At 44.2% G+C, this 16,661-nt stretch overlaps 1 protein-coding gene and 1 long non-coding RNA gene across 17 annotated transcripts in view; one reads left to right on the forward strand and one right to left on the reverse strand.

Annotated features, from left to right (window-relative positions):
* Nucleotides 1–16,661, forward strand: part of TCF20 (transcription factor 20) — a 179,518-nt gene that overhangs the window by 77,215 nt on the left and 85,642 nt on the right. For 14 of the 16 annotated variants that reach the window (XM_083573701.1, XM_083573693.1, XM_083573700.1 and 11 more), the window contains 2 exons: nucleotides 6,589–6,645; nucleotides 8,753–8,797. The gene's annotated coding sequence lies outside the window, so the exon portion shown is untranslated. Of the gene's footprint in view, nucleotides 1–6,588; nucleotides 6,646–8,752; nucleotides 8,798–13,546; nucleotides 13,750–16,661 lie in introns of those variants that run through there. The other 2 variants (XM_083573703.1, XM_083573697.1) reach the window with 2 other exon arrangements.
* On the reverse strand, nucleotides 1,930–13,429 carry LOC310743532. Its single transcript, XR_014539070.1, has 3 exons — nucleotides 13,238–13,429; nucleotides 12,400–12,479; nucleotides 1,930–3,763 (listed from the first exon to the last, which is right to left on the reverse strand). It is a non-coding gene; the product is annotated as an uncharacterized lncRNA (long non-coding RNA).

Raw genomic sequence — 16,661 nt, forward strand, 5'->3', positions numbered from 1 at the left:
CTAACTATCACAATTCAAGTCATGGGATATGAGTTTCCTTGACTGAAAATTGGATATAGTCAGTTGCAATATGGCTGCAGAGTTGATGGAAGAGAGACACCGTCCCCACACACTGATGAGAGAAAGGAGGATTGCCTGGAGGTCACCCTCTCACCCCCAATAAAGAAAAACAGAAAGAGGAAGAATATACTGGCTCCAGTGATTGGCCAGAGGATCAAGGTAAAACTAAAGGACCCCTGGACCGCTTAGTCCAGTCGAATTCGATTATGGGGTGCTGCGCTCATCTCCGCTTTCAGGCCAAGGGAGTCAGTGTTTGCCCACAGACAGTTTTCTGGGTCATGTGGCCAGCATGTCTAAACTGTTTCTGGTACAATGGGACACCGTGACAAGTGCCAGAGAACACGGGAACGCCATATACCTTCCTGCCACAGCGGTACCTATTTATCTACTTGCGCTGGTATGCTTTCGAACTGCTAGGTTGGCAGAAGCTGGGACAGAGAAACGGGAGCTCACCCCGTCAAGCAGATTCGAACTGCCAACCTTATGACTGGCAAGCCCAAGAGGCTCAGTGGTTTAGACCACAACGTTCCCTGTGTCCCCTTGGCCAGAAGATCAACAGCTGCTGGAAGGCTGCTTCCCTCTCCCTTCCAAACAAATAAATGAGACACACTGTGGCTGCAGAGGTGAGGGAGAGATCATCTGGTCCCAGTCATTGGCTAGAGGAAGAAAAAAACTTATGGGAGGCTTCCCTATCTTCCTCTAGCAAGAATGCCAGTGAGTGGAAGACCTTCAGCTTTTGTTTGTTTTTCTTTCTTTTACAAGTGAAACTGTAAACATCTGTGATTACTTAAGTGCAGTTAAGAGTATTCCACAGAGAGCCAATCATGTTGCTTTCACCGGGGGCCGGGGGAATATGTGTTGTATGATTCTTAGTTTAAACTTTCACATGTGTAAAACTTGGCACTAGGAAGTGGAGGACATTTAAACTGTAGATATTGGCAGACTTGAACTTACTCAGTTGAGAAGAAAGGAACATGATTCCACTATCCTCCTCTCTTTGCTTTCTCATTCCCTTCATACCTTACTGGGGGAGCGGGTGTTCCTGTATTCCCTGAATCTGATATTGATTTGCTGTCAGGCCTTGGGAAAGATCCTGAAGTTTAATTTTGCCTTGTATCTTGCCCTGTGACAAGTCTGGTGCTAGAGAGGCACTAGGAAGAAAAACTTGCTTTACTTTACAGTGTAAAGGAATTATTTGCTCTGGTGCCCTGAGACAAACCATGGTTAACCACTATGCTTTGTATTTTCACTGCTGCTAATTCTTCCTCAAGGACTCCTCTCCACCACTCTTCTTGTTAATAATCTCCCAATGCCCAGAAGCAAGCCTTTAGAAAATACATGTGTAAGAAAGGGAAGCTAGGGAATGCAATTAATATTCCTGTAATGTAACATCAGCAGCATGCACACACTGAGTAGAATATTAGAGCTATTAGTGATGAGAGTGCATGCAATATCTAGGTGGAGAATACAGTATGATTAATATGCCTCTAAGCAGCAGCCTCTCAGCTTGGGGGATTCTGTAGCATGGGCAAAATATTTCTTTCCTTTTCTTTTTCTTCTTCAATTACCTTTCTATACCAACAAAACCACTATATGTAAAAAGGCATTCATTTGCTTTTGTGCTGTCTTGTGGAATTTGTGCTAGATCTATAATGAGCATTCCAACTCCTTTAACATCTTGCATAAGAATAACAAAGTTATTTTGTTAGCCTGGGTTAACATTGCAAGCCTAACACCCAGCCTGGAGATGGTTTGGATGGAGCGGAAGTGCCCCTCTGTACCAGTCCTCCCAGTATGTTTGTAGAAATCTCCATGGGCACAAATGTTCCACCAGCAATATTTCTGCTACTGGTAGGCTGTGAAATGGAGTGTTCCAGGGGTGGGACAGAGGTGACCTAGGATCTGCTGCATCAAAAGCTCTTCCATTTTCCCCTAAGAGGCTCAGGATTGGGCCCATCAACGACACCATTGTTTCTTCCTTGAAAACCAATGGGGGATTAACCTCCTACCCCAGAATGGAGAAAAAGAAAAACTGTCGTCAACCCCCGTCCTAGTTGGCGCAAGCAGGGCTTAGTGTTACAAAAGTTGGACGCCATCCCCAATCTCTGCCGAGCTGTGGCAAGATACCAAGGGGTTCCCGGTGCTCGCCTAGGGTCTGTGTTCCTTTGAGAATCAAAATGCGGCTTAGACTGCCCTAGCTTTAAGAAATATGATTTAGTCACATATTTACACCTGGATTTTCACAGTCTGGGGGATTCCTCATGAAGTGACAATGGCTTTCTATTGTTTCATAATGACTTACATCCAACTAGCCCAGGCTAGTTTGCATAGGCTAAACCCAGGAGAACTGCTGCAGCCTGTATTTTTCCCTTAAATATCCCAAATATTAGCTAGATTCTACATTCATTACTTTCTTTGGTTTTGGAGGGTTCCCCCCCCCAAAAAAAACCTTGTAACATCGCTTCCTCTGCTCTGCCACCTCATCTTCACCTTCACCCTCACCCTCACCCCCACCCTGGTTAGGATTGCTCCCTAATTGTGTTTTGGGTCAATTGGTATTGCATCCATGCTTTAGGATTATAGAACTAGAAGCGAACCTGAGGATCATCTAGCCCAACCCCCAGCAGTGCAGAAATCTCAGCTAGATCATACATGACAGATGGCCATCCAACATCTGCTTAAAAACATCCAAGGAGGTTCAATCGTAAGGAGGAATGGAGGCTACAACAGCAAGTTCAGAGCAGGCATCACTAGGAATTGCCTGGTTGCTCAATGGAGAACAATTCAATGGAAAATGGGAGGGAAGGAGTTGAAATGGCGAAATGTTGCTGGAATCTCCAGCAATGTCCATCTTTTGCTTTGTACCATGTCTTTGTGGCTCCAGCTGCAGAAGTTGAGTTGAGCTTCCCAGTGAGCTGCTTGTTTCTAGAATCCTGAGCTGGACTCTTAAGGATTCCTGGAAGATCAGTGCTGGCCATATGCACTTCCTATGTAGCCCTTTAGCCCTGGTGGATTGTTGTGTGTGCAAAGTGCCCTTTCAACAGAGTTCCCATCACCAATTCAAACTTGTATGCTCTAAATTCTCTACATATGACAACAAGAATATGTAGTCCCATGCTGCACACTGATACATAAGATGTGTATTCCAAACATGATTCTAAACATGGAATGTGTTCTTTTTATTTAAAAAAAGTTTTACCATTAGTTAAATAATGTAACCCACTACTTTCCAGTGCAACTATTGTGTGTTTGTGTGCATGTTTACACTTTTAAGGCACATTATTCCTTTCCCTTTCAAACTTTAATGCTCAGGGTATAGTCCAACTGAAGCTGAACTTCTCAAATTAGGTTTTCATTGGATTGACTCATTTTAAAACAAACACAAAGCTGAAGAAGTTGGGAATATATATCAAAGAATGATATTTCACTTTATTAACAACCTGTTTGAAAGATAGCATCTGCCCTTGAACAAGAAAACATTTCTGCTGATCCTTGTCTCCAGCTTTGATCCACATCTGTTTTAAGTTTGGCTGTTCTCCAGGAATTTCTTCACAATACCCCTAGGCCCAACGTTTTTTAAGTCTGCTCCATACCTATGGGATGGCGGATACTCATTAGACTTCTTACGCTCTGCTGTAGATAATCACGGCCGAAGATAATATAAATGATGCATGTGCTGTGATGGGTTATACAATATTCCACCCTAAAAGTGAGGAAGAATTTGGACAGTAGGTTATCCAGGTGATAAGCAAGTGTCAAACAGGGCTAGCCGCTGGTTTTTGTGAGTTTGTGGGCACAGAGTGTCCATGCCCCTGCTCTAAACACAGCTCACTTCTTTTGTAGCTGGTCTCTCAGTAGGAAAACATGCATACATTTGAAATGTGATGTGAGATAAATAACATGGTTTAGATACAGGGGCAGCCAGATCCAGTCCTTTATGTAGGGAAGTACACTGCTTCATACAGTGGCCAGTGGGCCAGGTCCAAAGCTGGCCTGCTCTCTGTGGGCCACATCTGATGGGTGGGTGCAGCCTGTCAATCACCTGAAGCCATATGACATCAGGTGATCCAACTTCAAAGGAAGTATCTGAAATGCTACCGTTTCCATGTGGAGAGTCAGCGAAAAAGGCACAGCTGTGGAGTTGCAATACATGGGTGTCGGGAAGAGGGCAACTGGGGAGCATTTGGGGAGGAGTCTGGCCTGTACAAAAGGGAAGGGCCCAGTTTTATCCAGGATGGAACTGGACTGTTGGGACAGGATAAACAGGAAGCTGGCACCACTCTAAAGAGAAATAGGGCCAAGATGGGTAGGCAAAGGCAAATGAGTTAAGCAAAACAGAAGAGAAAGATTTGGAGAGGGGAGCAAAAGAGACTGCTTAAGGACCTAGGTGGGGTTACGACATTTGAAAGAAGATTATACAAAAGTTTATTTGCAGGTAGGGCTTATCTGGATGGGCTACATTCAGAATTCATGTCTCCACAAACCCAACCAGTGCACCAGTGATGGTATTTAAACTTTTTCTAATGCATCAGTTCTTCTAAAGATTCCATCTACTGTTTGTTTAGACAGAAGACATGGGATGTGTAGAAGTTCCCACAGTGAGGGAGGTTCAGTCTCTGTTGTGGCCGAGTATTATGCCAATATTGTTATTACGCATAGTTGAGGTTTCATTATGTGGAGGAAGCTGAGGTTGCCTGGGAACATATATATATCAGCTTCTAGCAAGTCTGGATTGGTTGACCAGTTAGCTAGGCTTTCATTAAAGGAATTTGTAACAAAACATCCTACTTGGGATAAGGCATCACAAGCCCCATTACTTGCACATTCGCCACATAGCTGCCCATGTAATACATATTAATTACATCTTGCCACAATTTATTTCCAGTTACCTCTGCCTCCCTTGCTGAGTCACAATAGTCCAGCATACATTTCTGGAGTAAATTTGGCAATGGAGTTCTGTACACTTCGTCTGAAGCAATGTGGGTCTGTGCTCATGTAATAACCATGTTAAAACTGCAGAGTATCCTTTGGCTGAGACGGTCTTCTAAGCCTTTCTTATCAGTTAAAAATGCAGAGCCAACACAGCTGCTCTCCCAGTGCCTGTCTTCCAATTAAAATATATGGCTTTTAAGTCCACATAGAAGTAAAACAAATACAGTATGCTCATTGCCTGTATGTAGCAATTAACATTAACTGCTTAGCCAATTGACTTTAAAACTTTGAAACAATTCATAACAAATTAAAAACAAATTAAAGCAGACTGCTTAGCTCAAGGACAAGCATTGCCATATTCACCTGGAAGTCCCCATAATCATAATTCTCATAATTTGGTTACAAGATCATAAAAGGTGTCCAAATGCATATCAAATAGACAGTTTTCCAAAATATATAGTAAATAACACCAGTGCTATGTTAAACAGTGTGCTAATTGCAAAATGGGGTGTAAAGTGTGACAGTAAATGAGAAGAAATGATGGGGCTCATGAAATATTGGCATGTAGCCTGAAAGAAAGGAAACTGGGACTGCTCACTCAGATGGCTGTTTAGAAATCTCTTTCAAGCATCAATTCAGAATTATTTAGAGACAGTAGGATGTGCACTAAGACTCTTGGGCAGTGAGCACTGAGAAGCCCGGGGGACTGATTGTTTATTCTCTGCGCAGTGCTATTTTTCTAGAAAAAGAGGTGCTGAAACTCAGCATGAACAATTCTCTTGTTCTCTTAGAATGGCAATGGTGTCCACCTGAGAGGTGCCAGAACTGAGTCCCAGAGCGTTCTGGCTGAAAAAAAGCCTTATATATATATATTTATATATATATATATTCTACACACACACACACGTCCTATTAGATGCGCCAAAAAATAGCATTCAACCCTGATTTTGATGTTTTGTTGGGTTCTTCCCCTTCTAGATAAAGAGCTTTTACACTGGCTGCTGTAGTTTCTAGTATCTGCGTACTGCTCAGTTTTGTTCTTCATTGGGTTAGTGTGACTCCCGGAGTGCAGACATCACATGAGTCACATTGCTTCAAGCAGAACCTTAAGACGGGACCACAATTTTATGTTCAATTTATATACAGTATAAGCAAGTCTAAGGGTGATCTGTAGTTTTATTTTTTCTTATAACACTTGTATGCTGTGATACCAAGTTGCAATTTTTGCAGATGAGGTTTGCAATCGACAATTTTCCCCCTAGAGTTATAATGCAGCATTTAGAAAATGGAAGTTTTACAAGAACATCTTTGTTTACTTGCTAATTATTAACATTATTGAAATGACGGGTAACCTGTGTCCTTTTCAGATAACATTATCACATCTTCATCTTCACAACTGTCAGTGTGCTTCTTGTGTATTTCATGGTCTACTGTCACATCAGGTTGTTGCACAACTCGATGCCCTGTCACATCGGTGTTGTTGTATTATGGCAGAGATTGCTCCCATCTGCATTCACTCTTTGGCCCATTCCCTCCCCTGCCTCGTTTCCTTGAACATGGAAGCTGTATGAGGACATGTGTCTTCCCTTTTTCCAGGTAACAATTGCTGCAAGAGATCTACAGCAACATGGGGGATGGGAGAGAATTGTGCAGGTAGGGGTTCTTTCATCATTTTGTGATAATTTTCCATTTTCCATAATGTGATGATGCATATGAGCCATTTTAATACTCATAGCTCTCAGCCACGGATGAGGAAGGACAGATTGGCAATTGCTCCTGAGCTAGATCAATGTGAACAGTGTTTATTTTATAGATTTAAACATACATTAATACTATCAATTATTTTACAGTAACTTATCAGTTGAATAAACAAGCCAAAACCCCCACAAAAATGTAATCAGTCCACTGTTGATTACATGGCAACTGTATCAGTTGTCTGTCCCTAGTTGGATAGCCAAAGCCAGATTAAGATAGTTGGGAGTCCTGGTGCAGTTCTCAACAATAAAGCCCCATTCTCCCAAAAATGGAATACACGAAGTAAAATACCAAAAATGAACTCATGTGGCATCTGAAAGACTAACAAATTTATTATGGCATAAGCTTCTGTTGACTACAAAAAAAATACTTTGAGCCTGTAGTGTTTCACAACTCGCAGCAAAATGCAAACAGAAAGCATTTTGCTAACCTTCATAAACAAAAATGAAAATACTCTGAGCATGTGCAGTTTCACATTCTAACTCACTTTCACTTCTTATTGTCTTTGCTTACTCGCTTGGGCTAGTCAATAATTCTCAGCCTAGCCTACCTCACATGGCTGTTGTGAAGATATCTAAGGACATATAAAATGGTGGCAAAGTGGGACTTGATGCTTGTAGATGTCAGATTTTGTTTCCATTTACCCTAGTGCTACATCTTAGTGCTATGAGGAGCCACCTTTTTCTGCCCCTTCATAAATTAGTATCGCTCCAAGCCTTCAACCAATCTTAATCTGGTTAGATTATAGCATTCTCTAGATGCAGATGTCCCACTTAGATATAAAATCACAAAATATGCAGCAAACTTAAACATGAAAATATAGTCTGTAAAACTTTAAAATGTGCCCTTTAAAGCTAGTTCCAAAATATCCTCTCAAAATGTGCCTTTCCAGAGTTTCCTACTTTCCCCCAGCATAGAAAAAAGACCATATGTTTGGTATGTTAAAAATGGTTTGCTTGCAAACTCTCCAATGGTCAGATTCATGTGCTTCAGAACACAGGAAGTAAAACTTAGTTACAAAATGGTGAAAATTCCTAAATTACTGGTATATGAACTCAAGCGTGGCTTGTGAGAGCCATGCAAACTGAGCTACAGGTACCAGCTCAAACCTCTTCACATGCTGAGCTTCTCAGGGAGGCTAGGAGAGAACAGTAGGGCTGATTACTTAGTCCCTCCCAAGGTGAACTACACCTGGCAGTACAGCTAACTCTATGGTCTTAACCCCTTCATGCATTTATTAGACTTAAGCACTTTAGTTATATGAAGCTGTTATCCCACACATTTTTCTTAGCCAGTCTAAATAAAAAGAAAACTTTACAGGGCAAAGTACCTGTTGGGCCTGTATTTACTGCAACAGGAGATAATACATACTAACCCCACAGCCCTTTCTCCCTGGTCACTAAATGTACAGTACGTAGTAGGCACTAAATGAAGTCAACACTAAGGTATTTCTCTTTGCCCCCCAATATTCAGCATTTCAGGAGGAATCTGCACTATCCATCTTTTTCTAGGATGTCACTCAAGGCTGATTCTTAGATTCATTTTTAACACAATATAGTCTTAGGGCAGGAGAGCTGTACCTTTTCAATTTTGCATGAGGAACTATTTGTGTGCAATAGTTTAATCCCCCCCCCACACACCTGATAACTAACAGTGTTTTAAAAATGTGGTTGTTCTAAGGTCTAATGAATCCAAGAGCACAAGTTTGAATTGGGTATTATTCCAACAAATGTCTCCCCTCCTATGTGAAATAAGATGAGATACCATTACATGAGATAACAATACCATTTCAATGGGACAATGAGTTGGCCCTCAATGGTGGGCTTGTAAATCTCTTTTATATCTCATCAGTTCATTACTCACACTTGATGGCTTTTACCTGAATGTGTGAATTACCTCCATTAGGAAGTGATAATAAATCTCTGTCTGTTGTTTTTTTATATATAAAAAATAAACTGTGATGCCTCTTTCACATGTATGACTAATCTATCATTTGATATTGCAGGTGTGAAGCTATGAACATGCATGTGTGAACAGGACCTCTGACATGGTAACTTTTTGTTCTTTCTTGTGGGGAATATAATATTTGACACCAATTGCTCCACATGTGAAACTGAGGCAACAAAGGCCCCATATGAGGACCCAATCACATCAAAAACTAACGCATCCCTTTACTACAGTAACTAATACATTTCCCTAGAATTTGTTCCAGAAAAGCATCTGGGGAAAGTGTTAGGAAAGCATAACAAATGTTTGCTACCACCTGCCAGGGAATTAACAGTGTACAAATATCCCTAAACAGAAAAATGCACGGTAGAATCTCAGAGAGCATGCTTAGGGTCTTCTGGAAAAGGTCTTCTTGATATGCAGAAGTAATTTTAAAAAATTGTCTCTCTCATCTTGGCAATAGTTGCCAGAGGGAAAGCCAAGTTGAACATATGATGCAGAATTGAAAATTGAAAAGAAGACCATCTTAAAATAGTCACATGTGTTTCTACCATAGGGAATGGGCCATTGAAACTGACCTTAAAAAAATCATTCTCTTGGTTTGGATTTTTGATTTGTACTAGTAAGCAGCCTTTAATTCCGTGATGAGCTAGCTACCTGTGGTACTCCAGGGGTTGTTGAACTCAATCTCAGTCCTAGCCAGCATGACCAGTGGTCAGGGATGGTGGCACCCTGCAACATCTGGAGAGACCTACAGATTTCCCATCCTTGCTTTAATTGTACTGTGCATATGTACCAGGCCTGAAAGGTTCTTAGGATGTAAAGGAGGTTGCCAGATCTGTTCACAAACCAGTAAACCTGAAGATAATTTTAAACCCTAGTGTTTCCATTGAGACTAAATAAGCTTAAACCTTTGCATTTTGGCTTGGGACGCGGGTGGCGTGGTGGGTTAAACCACAGAGCCTAGGACTTGCTGATCAGAAGGTCGGCGGTTCGAATCCCCGCGACGGGGTGAGTTCCCGTTGCTTGGTCCCTGCTCCTGCCAACCTAGCAGTTCGAAAGCACGTCAAAGTGCAAGTAGATAAATAGGTACTGCTCCGGCGGGAAGGTAAACAGTGTTTCCGTGTGCTGTTCTGGTTCGCCAGAAGCGGCTTAGTCATGCTGGCCACATGACCCAGAAGCTGTATGCCTTGCTCCCTTGGCCAATAAAGCGAGATGAGCGCCACAACCCCAGAGTCGGTCACAACTGCACCTAATGGTCAGGGGTCCCTTTACTTTTACCTTGCATTTTGGCTTAACTGATTTGTAAAGTGAAGCCCCACTCCCATCCACTAGAAACTGTATGTTGCCTTGGGACATTTAGATGAAAACTGGACTACATATACCTCAAACAAACAAACAAACAAACAAACAGCTTTTTTGGCTACCTTTCTGGCTAGTTGGCAGTTATTGCTCATAGGCTTTCAATTGTATCTTGAACTATAAAGTTGGGGGGGGGTCTTCTTTTAAAAGAACTGAGTTCTTCAGGAAAATATAGTTCTATTTCATCTGTGATTTCTCTGAAATCCCACATTTAGCTTCTGTACCACATGAATGAATATAAAGATGAGCACCAGAAGAACAACAGTTGCAGGTCTGCAATGTTTCTCTTCAGAATAAGATTCACCTCCCTGCATCCCAACATGTGCATATACAAACTTACTTTATTACATAAAAATGAGACAAAACGGGGGGGGGGGGACACTTAGGAGAAAGAAAGAAAATGATCTCTAGTACCTGCTACTGAGAGAAGATTTTGGGTGCCATGTTCTTCCATAGAACATAAATTGTGGTCACAGAACAGTAATACACATTTCTGACATTATTTATTTATTGCATTTGTCTACCATCCGTCCAGCCAAATTCTCTGGGCAGTTCATGTGAACGATAAAATACAAATTGCTTACAATGGAAAATGAATTACCGTATAATGACCATAATGAAATAGCTACATTTCTAAGGACTAAAATTCAAATTCAAATAGTACTTTCCTGAGTTGTGTATAGCATTTGTATCCACAGATTCAATCTTTCTAGTGCCACTGTAAAAATGTACTTAGGTGAGAGGTGGGTTTGGTTTCTTCAAGTCTTTGGAGGGGCTTGAATGCCACAGTGGCATCCCAGAGAAAACATGCACCTTAAAACATGCAAACCAACCTCAAATGATATTCAACATAATCTGATAAAGAGACAGTAAAAACGACAAGATTTCGGAGAAAATTAACAGATATGGGGTTGTCTTCAACGTGGGCTAAAGGGATCATTCTGTCAGTGCAAACATTCCTGCTCATCCAGCGGAACAATCTTTCTTCTCCTCTCCCACATGCTGTTCTGGGGGTTCTCCTGACCCACCAGAGCAGATTTGGGGAGGGTGCACAAGGAAGGAAGAGAAGGGGGAAATCCCATTGTGCTAGTAGGAATCCTTGTGCTGGCTTGTTCCAGGGCAATGAGTTAGTTGAAAATGGCCCACTGTAAATGACTTAGGTAATGTTGAATATTATCCTTCACTTTAACTCTGCAATAATACTACAAAATAAAAATAGTACCTCCTGTGCCTGTGTTTTTTCTTGTGACACACTCTTTCCATTTCACCAGTGGGTGGTGCCAGGGTTGCCACATGAAATGAGATTTCTGTTCTCTACTGGTTATTGACCGAAATATACATTATATATAGATTTCTGTTTAATATAGCCAGTGTCTTTTGGAGTAGCCAAGCTTTTATATATCCAACATCTTGAGATGTTAGCAGGCACTCTGCATGTATCTGTGGCCCGGGGAATTTCTTGGTATAGAGGTAAGAATAAAAGGTAGTTTCTGAGCAGCTGTAATACTGAACCAACAGCTTTGTTTTAATAGGCCACTTCTTAATATTATTTTAAAGACAGAAATTTACTCCTCCCCCCCCCCTCTTTTTTATGACTGAAAGCCAGCACTCTGGTAACTGTGACATTAGTTATTCCTTGCTGCCAAATGTACCTTATACTACAGCGGTTACATACGCTTCAGGTTACATACGCTTCAGGTTACAGACTCCGCTAACCCAGAAATAGTACCTCAGGTTAAGAACTTTGCTTCAGGATGAGAGCAGAAATCGTGCTCCGGCGGCGTGGAAACAGCAGGAGGCCCCATTAGCTAAATTGGTGCTTCAGGTTAAGAACAGTTTCAGGTTAAGAACGGACCTCTGGAACGCATTATAAGTACTTAACCCGAGGTACCACTGTACTGCATATACATAGGCAGGCACACAGGGATTGTGGCAAGGAGGGCAGAGTACAGAGTGACACCACCCCACTGCTGCTTCCAGAGACAGTTGCAGGGAGAAGCTGCAGATCCATCCCAGTCTTTTTCTTCTGCCTGCATCCATCTCTGCCTCATGGCTCTATCCAAGCTCCACTCACTGCCTTCCGTGGGGAAATATCTGTGGGGGTAAGGGGCTGCTTTTGTGGTGTGCAAGCAAGGAGAAGGAGAAGCCATCCTATCATTGGCTCTCCAGATGTGTTCTGCCTTTGATCGGTTTGATATTTTTCTCTGCAGGAAAAATGTCCTGTTTGGGCTTCTTGTTTACACTTGTTACAGTTGTTTTGTTAGGGTGTTGTTGTTTTCTGTCCCCCCCACCCTTTGCCACTTCCTTGTCCTTATTTGTTAGTCTTGTTGTTTTCCTCCCTACATTCTTCTTTCATGAAATAAATAAGTATCCCTGGTGGCCTCTTAATTATTGGAAGTTTGGTTTTGATGCTGGTTTAATGTCTGAAAAGGAGAGAGGAGGAACCTAGTTTAGACTACTCTTGAACAAGCACTGAGTCTGCAGATCTGACTCTTGCCTTGAAAAGGATAACTGTAACACTCCTCTTTTTTGTCCTAAAAATTCAAAAGATGCTAATTATTCTTCCTAAACATACCCTGCCCCCTAGTCTGGGTGGTTATAACCCTTTTCTGTACAGAATCATTAAACATCCCTGGAAGATGTTCCTGCCTCTGTTTTCCTGCTAATATCATTGCCCACTTGGTTGCTGGCCAAAGCGAGAATGTCACTTAGTAGTAAATAGTGTAGTATACTAAAGCTGCTTGCTCTTTTCTATCCTTGGCTCAGCCCCTCTGCCTCCTGCTGAGTTAGATAGACATGAGGACAAGTGCCCCTCGTGGCCTTTCTAGTCCTAGGCCCTCCCACAGCTAGAGATAGGCAGCAGTTCCAGTGTGTGGTTGTGAACTTCTGTCTGTGGGTCCTTCAAGTGAAATAAGCAGATTGACTTTATTGCACCTTTGACCTTCATGTAATCTATTCAGGTTACCTCTTCTGAGCTCTGCCAGTGCAACTGATTCTAAACTGCTAAGCATGTTCTGCTGTTTTTATTTCTTCCAGTGACACCCCCCCAAGCTTCCCTGTCCTCAGTTCTTCCTATCCACAATGCACACTTGATCTTGACCACCAAACTGATCTTGGGATGGTTGTGTCCACACTCTTTGAAGGGGAAGTGCTTGTGCGCAGAAAATAATATTTTACTTACTTATGGCAGGGGAGAGGGGCTGCTTCTTCCCCATTATTTTCTCAATCCATTTTGAATTATTATTTTATTAGACACAAAATAGTGTGTGTATTTATTTATTTATGTGTATGTATATACAGTATACGTATATGGTATTCCCTCTGGTAGTCCTTCTCACTGTGATCCCTTTGTTACTCTTGCAGATATGTGTTTGAATAAGAGCCTTTCCCCCCTCCCCTCCCCCTTTTTATTTTTTTTTAATCCTCCGCGCTCCATCCTGCAGTGAAGTCACAATCCAGTGTTTGTAGACTCCATGTGATGTCACAGAGTCAGCCTTGTGACTTCACTTGCAGGCTCAAACAGAAGGTGCAGACGGGGCTTGAAGAAGAGGGGAGGGGGGGAATGAAAGCCCCCACCTCTTCCCATCCCTCTCCCCCTCCCCGTTATAAAACCAGTAGCTGAGATAAATCGGAAGGGGGTGGGGAGAAGCAGCAGGAGGAAAAAAAAGAGCCGAGAATGATGCCTGAAAGCAGGTACAGTAGCTTTGGCTCCATGTCTGCGTTCTTCTTCTTGAAAGTTCCCATTGGCCCGGAGAGGCCAGATCTTGCAGACCACACGCGCTGGGCTGTGTGTGTGTGTCTGGGTGTGTGTGTGGCGTGGGGCTGTGTGTTCTGTGCGAGCCACCCAGTGACGCTTCGGCTGTGCGGTGCATTCGGCGGCGGCGGTGTCTGGGTCTGTGCATGCGGGGAGGGAGGCGGGGAGCGATGGCAAGCGAGGGGCAGGCGAGCAGCTTCAGCCCATTTCTCAGAGGCGCGCAGCTGCCGTCCTAGTGGGCTGGCCGCCGCGAGCCTCCGGCTTGGCCGCTCGCAAAGGCCCTGGCTGCTCGCTGCAGCAGTCTGTCTTGCGGCGTTGCAGAGGTGACAGAAATGGGTTATTGGGTTCGCGCGTCTCTTAGGTGGCGGCGGCGGCGACCGTGCGCCCCCCTCCTCCCTCTTTTTTCGCAGTTTCCCGGGGGCGGGCGCGGGGGCCTTTGATCCGAAGCAGCCCGGGAGCAAAATGTGGCGCAGGCACCCGGGAAGGGAGCGAGGTGCCGGGCCTCGGGGTCACATTCGCCCAGGCGCCTGCGTGCGTGTGGGCGAGAAGAAATCTCTCCATCTTTTCCACTGACGACATCACAATAGCAATGCGGATGCAGCCGCCACGCAGTGCCCCACGATCGGGAGTGGGGGTGGGGGAGGTTTGCTGGAGCCGCCCCTCCCTCCCTCGTCTCTCTAGCGACGTTTTCTATGCCGTTTGTCTTAAGGGGGGATTTTTGAGTGGGGTGGGGGGTTTAGGGAAATAGGATCAGTCACAGGGCGGCTTGCCCTGCGCCCTGCGCTCCCACCGAGTTCGGGGGAGAGAATGCTTTGCTGGCTCCGGCTGCCGAGGAAGCCGTCATTTTGTGTTAGCGCGTGTGCGTCTGGCAGAGGAAGGATCGGGGTGGGGGGGGAGCGGGGAGGAGAGCACGACACTGGAAGGATGTGTGTGACATTGTGTCCTCGCTCCCTGCTTCTTAAATGCACACTCCAGGGGAGGGGGAGGACTTCAAAGGCCCTCTGCAGAGAAAGAGGGTCCTTTTGGAGAGGACCTTGCGCTCTCAATCACGTCCGCCGAGAGGCTTTCTGACAAAAGATTGCGGGCGGCAGAGGGTGGGGGAGATCTGTCTTTAAAATGAAGGGCTGGAGGCAGGCGGCTACCTTGCCTCACACAGATCTGCCACGATGCTTTGCCTATCCTGATGTGTAGGTCAGGAGTCATTCACTCTGCCCCTTTTATTCTTGCGCCCCAATGGAGGGGGCGGGAGGTGGGGGTGCCTGTGGGGAGAGGTGCACGAATCTTTACGGGACAAATGGCAGAACCTCCAGGATGCCCGTTTCTCAGTCCAGATCACCAGCTGCTTTAATTCTGGAGCACCTCTGCAGTCTACTTGAACAGAGTCTGATGCAGAAAGACACCTCTGCCATTACTGGCCTGATTTCTGAGGGCAAATGTGTGTCATTCATCCTGCAACCTATTTGCCTAGATAGAAATGTTCCAAATCTGGTGCCTTGCCGGCTCCCAGACCAGCCTGGAAGCAGCCTCCGAAGCCTGCGCTTGGCTTTTGTGCCCAGCATGGAAACGCTGGGAAGAACCATAGTGAGCAATGAAAAGAAGAGAGACATTTTGGGCACCTGTCAAGGCTAACAAATGCATTGTGGTTTTTTTATGGGCCGGTGCCTGATTTGTCAGGTGTATGTGGAGTAATGGTTAAAAGTGATTGCTATTCAAGTTCAGATTCTGGCTCAGCTGAGAAGCTAGGCATTGGCATTCAAATGATGTGTGTGCATGGACTATGCAGGGTGGGGCTTTCCTGGGCCCTCCCAATATTTTATTCAAGTTGGCACCCCTGTCTGAGTGCAACCCCTGTTGCAAGGTTATTGTGAGGCTGGAACACGTATCTGCAGCAGAGGGCAGTGATCTTCTGGACTGGTAGGCCAGAGGCATGGAGGCTGACAGTAGGTAGTGCCAGAGCCATTCTAGTTTTGCCCCGTCCTCTTCCCTGCTGAGTTGTACAGGGCCAAGCTGAGACTAAGGAGGAGGAAGCTGTCAGCCAGGCCACTTCCTGGGCTGATTGTAAGTAGGAAGCCAGGTTCGTGGGGGCTGCCTGAGGACGGCTGATGAGACTGTGCCCCATTAGCCCTAATGGGACCAGTCACGACTCATAAAAATGTAACCAATGGAAGCCCTATCTATCTGATCAGATGTACTTTATTCTTGCATTACAGATTTCCAGGCTGAGGCCTGCCATTCAGAACAGATTCTCAGGACTCATCCCTAGTGACCCTGAGCTTGACTGAAAATGAATTTCCAGTGGTTGTTAAGCTGAGATTTGAGATCAGGTGTCTGAAGGGGAGAAGAGCTCAAGCTCTTTAATGTCCACTTGCCTGGTGATATAAGGGGGTGAATGCAGTTTTGTCAAATCGTTGTATAATAATCCTCCCTTTTGCACACAAGTTGTAAATATGCCTCTTTGTCTCTTCTTCGCTGCTCCCTCTTCAAATTTATTAATCTTCTTCCATGACGATTGCAGAGTTCACTGTTCCTACATATACAAGCAACCTGCCGTTTGTGCGGGGATTGCGTTTTTGGCCCATATGGGTGTCAGTGGAGCATGCTTAAACCTGTTCTGCCTCCACTCCATTTCCTGGCCACTACTACATCAGTGGTGATGAGCATGTGCGCGGTCACACGTCAACTGGAAATGCGTAAATATGGTCACTGCCTGTACTACATTTCTACATACCACAACCTAAAAATTCTAAACTTGACATGTTTGCTTGCTTGCTTGCTTGCTTGCTTGTTTATTGGATTCCTTGTCTACTCTTCACTGCATGGTCCAAGGGCAGGTCCCAACCAAAAAATGCAC

This window comes from Podarcis filfolensis (assembly GCF_964270895.1).
Source record: "Podarcis filfolensis genome assembly, chromosome: 10".
NCBI lineage: Eukaryota > Metazoa > Chordata > Lepidosauria > Squamata > Lacertidae > Podarcis > Podarcis filfolensis.